This window comes from Equus quagga, chromosome 21 (assembly GCF_021613505.1).
Source record: "Equus quagga isolate Etosha38 chromosome 21, UCLA_HA_Equagga_1.0, whole genome shotgun sequence".
In the NCBI taxonomy this organism is placed as follows: Eukaryota; Metazoa; Chordata; class Mammalia; order Perissodactyla; family Equidae; genus Equus; species Equus quagga.
The window spans coordinates 39,165,422-39,172,223 of NC_060287.1; the positions used below are offsets into that span (position 1 = coordinate 39,165,422).

The following is a 6,802-nucleotide window of genomic DNA, read 5'->3' on the forward strand; positions in this document are numbered from 1 at the left end:
TGTGTGCCTGTCTGCTCTGGGGCCTCCCCCTGCTCAGACTCCTCATGCTGCCAGCAGTCTAGCTGCCGCCAGCCCTCCTGCTGCACCTCCTCCCCCTGCCAGCAGGCCTGCTGTGTGCCCGTCTGCCGCACACTCATCTGCTCCAAGGCCACCCCCTGCTCAGCCCCTTCGCGCTGCCAGCCCACCCCCTGTCCCCCGTCCTGCTGCAGACCCTCCTCCTGCGTGTCCCTCATCTGCCGCCCCGTGTGTAGGCCCGCCTGCTGTGTGCCCGTCTCCTCCTGCTGCAGCCCCGCCTCCTGCCAGCCCAGCTGCTGCCGCCCGGCCTCCTGCGTGTCCCTGCTCTGCCACCCAACGTGCAGACCCTCTTCCTGCGTGTCCCTGCTCTGCCACCCCACGTGCTCCCGCGTGGCCCGTTGCAGCCCCGCCTCAGCCCAGAAGTCCTACTACTGACTGGGCATGTCCGTCCCCCAGGGCCAGCCGGGCTCCAGGTCCCACCCTGCGACTGTGGTCCTCTCAGCCCCCTCAGTCCAGTCCTGACCTGTTAGGTGGCTGCCCCCACCCAGGACAGGGTGAGGTCCCCTCTGGAGGCTGACTGCCACATCCTGAAGTGCTCCAGCACTCAGACCATTTCCTAGAGCCCGAGGTCCAGTCTGCTGCTGAGTTGGATGCTGTGGAAGACCGGGACGGGCATACTCAATGCTGTGGCCCTTGAGGGGGCTCCTAGGAAGTCCTCATGGCAGTGGCCCCCGCTCCATATCTACCACCCCTCAGAGTCAGCTCCGCCTCCATCTACGGTGTCTCTGTCCCCTCAGCTCCGTGACCCTGAGCCTTCTCTGGACGCACGTCAGCAAAGTGACCAGTAAATGCCCGTGACTCTGAGTGAGCCATTGACGTCTGTCTTTCTCGTTAGTCCTCAGCTTGACCACACGTCCACGTTTCCCCTCCGTACACAACAGTCTGCCGTCCTGCAGGACCTTGTGTGGTTTCCTATGACTCCCAGGGGTCCCAACGGGGTGACAGAGTGCGGGAGTAGGCTTTCCAGCCGTTTGGCCATTTGGGGCCACCTTTGGCTCATCCTTCACCCTCCTGTGCTGTTATTCACTGAATGGTTCTTTCCCTCGATTTCACCTTGTAACTTCTCCTTCTCCACAGACCTGTTTACCATGGGGTCTGTGCAAATAGGACACCACCAAACCTGAGCTGGAGTGGGGCGTGGTGATGTTTCTCATGGAGCTCAGAGCCCCAAAGAAGTTAGGCTGAGGCTTCTCATGTCTCTCTAGGACCCACTTTTCGAGTCCCTACTTGGAGAATGTTGGCGGCATGCGTCAGTCCCCGGGGCAGTAGATATGCCTCAGGTTGGGCTTGAGTTTAGCGAGAGCACTTCCCAGAATGGAAGGAGGTGGACTCAGTTTCAGAGTCAGGGAAGACGTGAGTGTTCAGAGAGGGAAGCAGGGGATTGGCTGGACGAGAAACAGAGCTTTCAAAACAAGGAGTCAGACCTGGCTCTGGGCCACATGGGCCTGACTCATCCTCCCACCTGAATTTATTGGAAAATGAGGCAAAAGATATGAAGCACCTGTTTTCAGACACTGACAACTGGCAGTGCAGAACGTGGGTCCCCAAGAGGAGGGAAACAAAGGAGGTGAGCCCTGGGATCACCCAGCTCAGAGGCTGAGAGAGTTCCCAGGTCGCAGCACACAGAGGGCAACACCCACACCACAGTGGTTTTGCTGAACTGAAGAGGCAGAAGCTAGCGTCCCAGGAGCCTGAGGCAGCTGGGATTTGTGGGGCAGACACAGAAGAGGGAGAGATACAGAGACAAGCTCCATGGGGTTCCCTAAGCTGTTCGTTCAGAGCTCAGAGCCACGTGAGGCTGGACAAGAACAAGCGTGGAGCCACAAGGTGAACAATTACAAGAGCTTACCCAAGGCCGAGTGACATCAGAGTTCCAGACAACCAGCGTGAGCTCGCTGAACTCCAGAGGCATTTAGTGCAGATCTCAGGAGAGTCCCATCTGAACAGCAGCACTAAACCCGCCCCAGAGCCAAGGCCTCTCTAGATCTGTCCTGATAAAAACAAGTGCGGGAGTGTCGGAAGCATCAGGCTCATCCACAGGTAGCAACTGCCAGCCAGAACAAAGTCCAGCGTCTTTAAAGGAAGGAGACAAAGCGCAGAGTTCAGCAGTGTTACATTATTGTTTCACAGAAGTCCAGCATTCGATAAAAAATTACTAGACACATGAAGAAGAGGAAAATGTCACCCGTACCCAAGAGATAAAACTCTTTATAGAAGCAAACCCAGAAATGACAGAGTTGATGGGGCTGGCAGACAAGGAAGTTGAAACAACCACTGTAAATATGTTTAGAGATTTAAAGGAAAACATGGACATAATGAGGAGAGAAATGGAAGATACAAAAGAGAACTAAATAGAACTCCAAGGCTGAAACATACAACGTCAATAATAAAACATTAAAAAGATGAGCTTAAACATAGATTAGACACTGCAGAAGGAAAGATCAGTGACCCCGAAGACATGGCCATGGAAATTATCCAAATCAGAGGACAGTGAGAAAAAAAATTAAAAAATTACAGAGCCTCAGTGACAATAGCAAGTGGTCTAACATACATACAGTTGGAGTATCTGGGAAAATAGGTGGAGGAAGGGCAGGAAAATATTTTAAGAGATAATGCCAAATATTTTCTGAATTTGATAAAATCTATAAGTATATAAAAAATGGAAAAACACTATAAACTAACTGACCTAATTAACATTTACACACTATACCATTCCCCAAAGAGTAGAATTCTCTTTTTTTTTTCAAGTGCGTATGAAACATTCACCAAAATAAGTTTAGGCTAGGCCATAAAACAAGTCTCAGTGTATTGAATAGGATTGAAATCATACAGAGAATGTTATTTGACCACAAAAGAATCAGAAATCATTAACAGAAAGATACCTGGAAAGTTGTCCAATGTTAGGAAATTAAACAACACGCTTCAAAATAATCCATGAGTCAAAGAAGACATCACAATGGAAATTAGAAAATATTTGCAATAAAATGAAAATAAACTTTGTGGGATGCTGCTAACACAGTGTATAGAGGGAAATCTAGACCTTTAATAAGTTATATTAGAAATGAAGGAAAAACTGAAATCAATTATCTAAGTTTCTACCTTAAGAAGCTATAAAAAGAAGCACAAGTTGAACTCAAAAATAAGCAGAGGGAAGAAAATAATCAAGTGTAGAAATCTACCAAATAGAAAATGGACAAACAAGAGCAAAAATGAATGAAACCAAATCTAATTTTTTGAAAAGACCAATAAAATTGATAAATTTCTAGCTTTACCAGTCAAGAAAAAAAGAGAAAGAAATTACAAATATCAGGAATGAACAAGGGTTATCAGCACAGATTCTACGGACATTAAAAGAACAATAAAGGATACATTTATGTTGATTTTATGCTGATACATTCAACAACTTTGATGAAATAGGCAAATAACTGGAAAGATATAAATTATTAAAATGAATACAAGATGAATCAGAACACCTGAACAGCCCTCTATCAAATAAAGAAATTGAATTCATAATTAACTTCCCCACAAAGAAAATGCCAAGCCCAAATGGCCTGACTGCTGAAAATCCTAAGGAAGGAATAGTATAGAAAAAAGCTATTAGAATTTGTAAGTAAATTTAGCAAGGTTACAGGATCCCAGGTCAATATACAAAGGTCAATTGTATTTCTACCTAGTAGCATTGAATAGCGGGAAATGAAATGGAACATACCATAACTAAAGCATTAAAAATGAAATAATGCATAAACTTAACAACATATGTACAAGGTCTATGTACTAAAAATGACAAAATATTGCTGGGAAAAAAAACCCGTAAATGACTAGAGAGACCTTATGTTTATGAATTGAAAGACTTAACGTTGTTAAAATGTCAATTCTTTCCAAATTCATCTACAAATTTAATGCGATGCCAATCAAGATCCCAGCAGGCTTTTCTGTAGAAACGAGTGAGCTCATTCTAAAATATATTCTAAAATTTCTATGGAAATGTCAAGGATCTGGATTAGCCAACCAATCTTGGAAAAGAAAAACAGAACTGAAGAACTGACATTGCTTGATTTCAAGATTTAATTTAAAGTCGCATTGGTCAAACTGTTATTGGTGTGATAAGAAACACGGAAGAACGGAATAGAACGGGGAGTCTAGAAATAGACCCACACGTAGATGGTCAATAGAGTTTTTGGCAAGGTACCGGGGAGAAGGGATATTCCCCTAACAACTGATTCTGGAACAACTCTCAGTATATTCAAAAATTAACTTGAAATGGATTCTAGAACTAAACATAAAGTTAAAACCATAAAGTATTCAGAAGTAAAAATAGGACAAAATCTGTGTGACCTTGGGCTTAGGCAAAGATTTCTTAGCACCAACGAAAAAAAACGGACTGATTGGATTCAATCAAAATGAAAGATGTCGGCTCTTCAAAAAGCGCTGGTAAGAAAATGAAAAGGCTAGCCACAGATGGAGAGACTTGCGATACATGTATATGATGCGTGGCGTATCCAGAGTATATAAAGAACACTGACAATTTAGAAATAAGAACACAAACAATCTGATCTGATGAAAATGGGCAGAGGTTTTGAACAGACACTTCACTGAAGAAGACAGACAAATGGCCAACAAGCACACGAGACGATCCCATCATTAGTCATCAGGGAAATGCAAATACCCCTACACAGGGACACTTCCCACACGGCCCAGCGTCCCTGCCCCTTGGGATTGACCCAGGAGAAGTGAAAACACGCTGAGTGCGATGTTTACAGTGGCTTGCTTCATAATCACCAAACCTGGAGACAATCCAAGTATACTCCACACGTGAATAGGTCAACAACGGCGGCATATCCATTCACTGAAATACTACTCAGCAACTAAAAAGAAATCAGCTACGGATATATACAACAAACGAGACAAGCACACAAAGCCAGACACCAAGAGTACGCATTGTGTGATTCTCGTCATGAGAAACTGGAGAAAAGACCAATCCATAGGAACCCAGCAGAGCAGTGGCTGCCGGGCGGAGGCTGGTGACTGGCGAGGGATGGGAGGGAACGTTTGGCGTGAAGGAAATGTTATATGTCTTGACATAGGTGGAGGCTGCAGGATGTAGATCTTTTGCAACCTCATCAAACTGTATAATTAAATTGGATGTGTTCGGTTACATGTAAATTGTACCTCAACAAAGCTGATTTTAAACAGAAGTGGTGGGTGAAAGATTGGTCCGAAGGGGAAGGGAGGAGTTTGCTCAGGAACAAGCAGCAAGTGGGGCAGGCAGCGTGGGGCGGGAGGGGGCTGTGGATCAGGGGAGAAGCCTGAGACCCTCAGGGGATGGCAGGGGCTCCCTCTGTGGGTTCCGGTGACGGACAGAGGCCGCAGGAAGAGGGAGGGGCTCACGGGCAGGGAGGCAGCTCCTGCTCCACGTGTTGAGCTCGGGGAGGGCTGACCATTGACTGACCCTTTATGGGCTGGGGACAGTGGTCCACTTCCTACAACAGCTCTGGCCACTGCCCCAGCGGGTCATCTTCCCGGGATGTTTGTGCCCTTGTCTACATACGCCCTCACGTGAGGCCAATGTCATCCTCACGTCAAGCGGGCTGTTGTCCACGGCTCCTTGGCACGTCAGGCCTGATGGGGCGTTCAGGTCACAGGGGAGGCCCTGCAGCAGCGACACCTGTGTCCCTCCCACTCCCAGATGGAATCTAGACGCACCAGAGGAGGGCCGGGGTTGGGGGGCAGGCCCAGGACACGGCATCCTGCAGGTCCTGCCACCCACTCCTTAATCTTTTGTTCCCACGTCAGTCGCTTAACTCCCGTGAGCTTGCAGGAGCTCCTCTCTCCCTCCATCACGTCTTCCCTCCATCACGTCTCTGCTAAGTGGGTGGAACCTGCAGATGGACCACAAGGGTGACCCCTGGCCCCGAGGGGGCTGTGCTGCGTGGAGTCCCCAGGACGACCTCCTGGCGGGTGACTCTGGGAGTCTGGTTTGCCCAGATGGGACATGGGTGGAAATGGTCCAGGAGACCTGAGACCCTCAGACCACAACACGTCTGTAGGTGACCAGCCTCAGGGAAGTGCTGAGCACCGCCTGAGCAGGCACTGACCTTCCTGGACGAGAGCATGGGTCCACTGGGTGACCCTGTCCAGAGGAGGGACGCCACTGCCCTTCGGGATTCCTCAGTCACTCACTCTCACAAATGTTCGCGGCTGGAGGAGACCAATGTCTGGTCAGGACCACGTGTCGCCCCTACCCCACCCTCAAGTGTCAGATGAAGGAAGCGCATCAGGTGATGAAGGAAAGTTTATTGGGTGCCGAGGAGGGGCTGACAGCTTGGAAGTCCACAAGTGACCCGAGCAGAGCAACTGGGAGAGGACAGGTGACCCAGAGGCAGATGGAGGAGCCTCCTGGAGGCAGCAGCTGGGGAGCAGCGACGTCAGGGTTCCTGGGAGGCAGAGGTCAGGTCAGGACAGTGGACACATGGGGGGACCCTGTCCTGGGTGGGGGCAGCCACCTAACAGGTCAGGACTGGACTGAGGGGACTGGGAGGACCACGGTCACGGGGTGGGACCTGGAGCCCGGCTGGCCCTGGGGGACGTGCCCGGTCAGCAGCAGGACTTCTGGGCCGAGCTGGGGCTGCAGCGGGCCACGCGGGAGCACGTGGGACGACAGAGCAGGGACACGCAGGAGGAGGGTCTGCACGTGGGGCGGCAGAGCAGGGACACGCAGGAGGCCGGG

The 6,802-nt window shown here is 49.4% G+C and overlaps 1 protein-coding gene and 1 pseudogene across 2 annotated transcripts in view; one reads left to right on the top strand and one right to left on the bottom strand.

Moving 5' to 3' along the window:
- LOC124231386 (keratin-associated protein 10-6-like) overlaps positions 1-879 on the top strand; it is a 1,535-nt pseudogene extending 656 nt beyond the window's left edge.
- Positions 1-6,802, bottom strand: part of TSPEAR (thrombospondin type laminin G domain and EAR repeats) — a 166,776-nt gene that overhangs the window by 72,173 nt on the left and 87,801 nt on the right. Inside the window, exon 1 of one of the 2 annotated variants that reach the window (XM_046648170.1) lies at positions 1,925-3,062. The exons of the other annotated variant lie outside the window; for it this stretch is intronic. The gene's annotated coding sequence lies outside the window, so the exon portion shown is untranslated. Of the gene's footprint in view, positions 1-1,924; positions 3,063-6,802 lie in introns of those variants that run through there. 2 annotated transcript variants of the gene reach the window in all.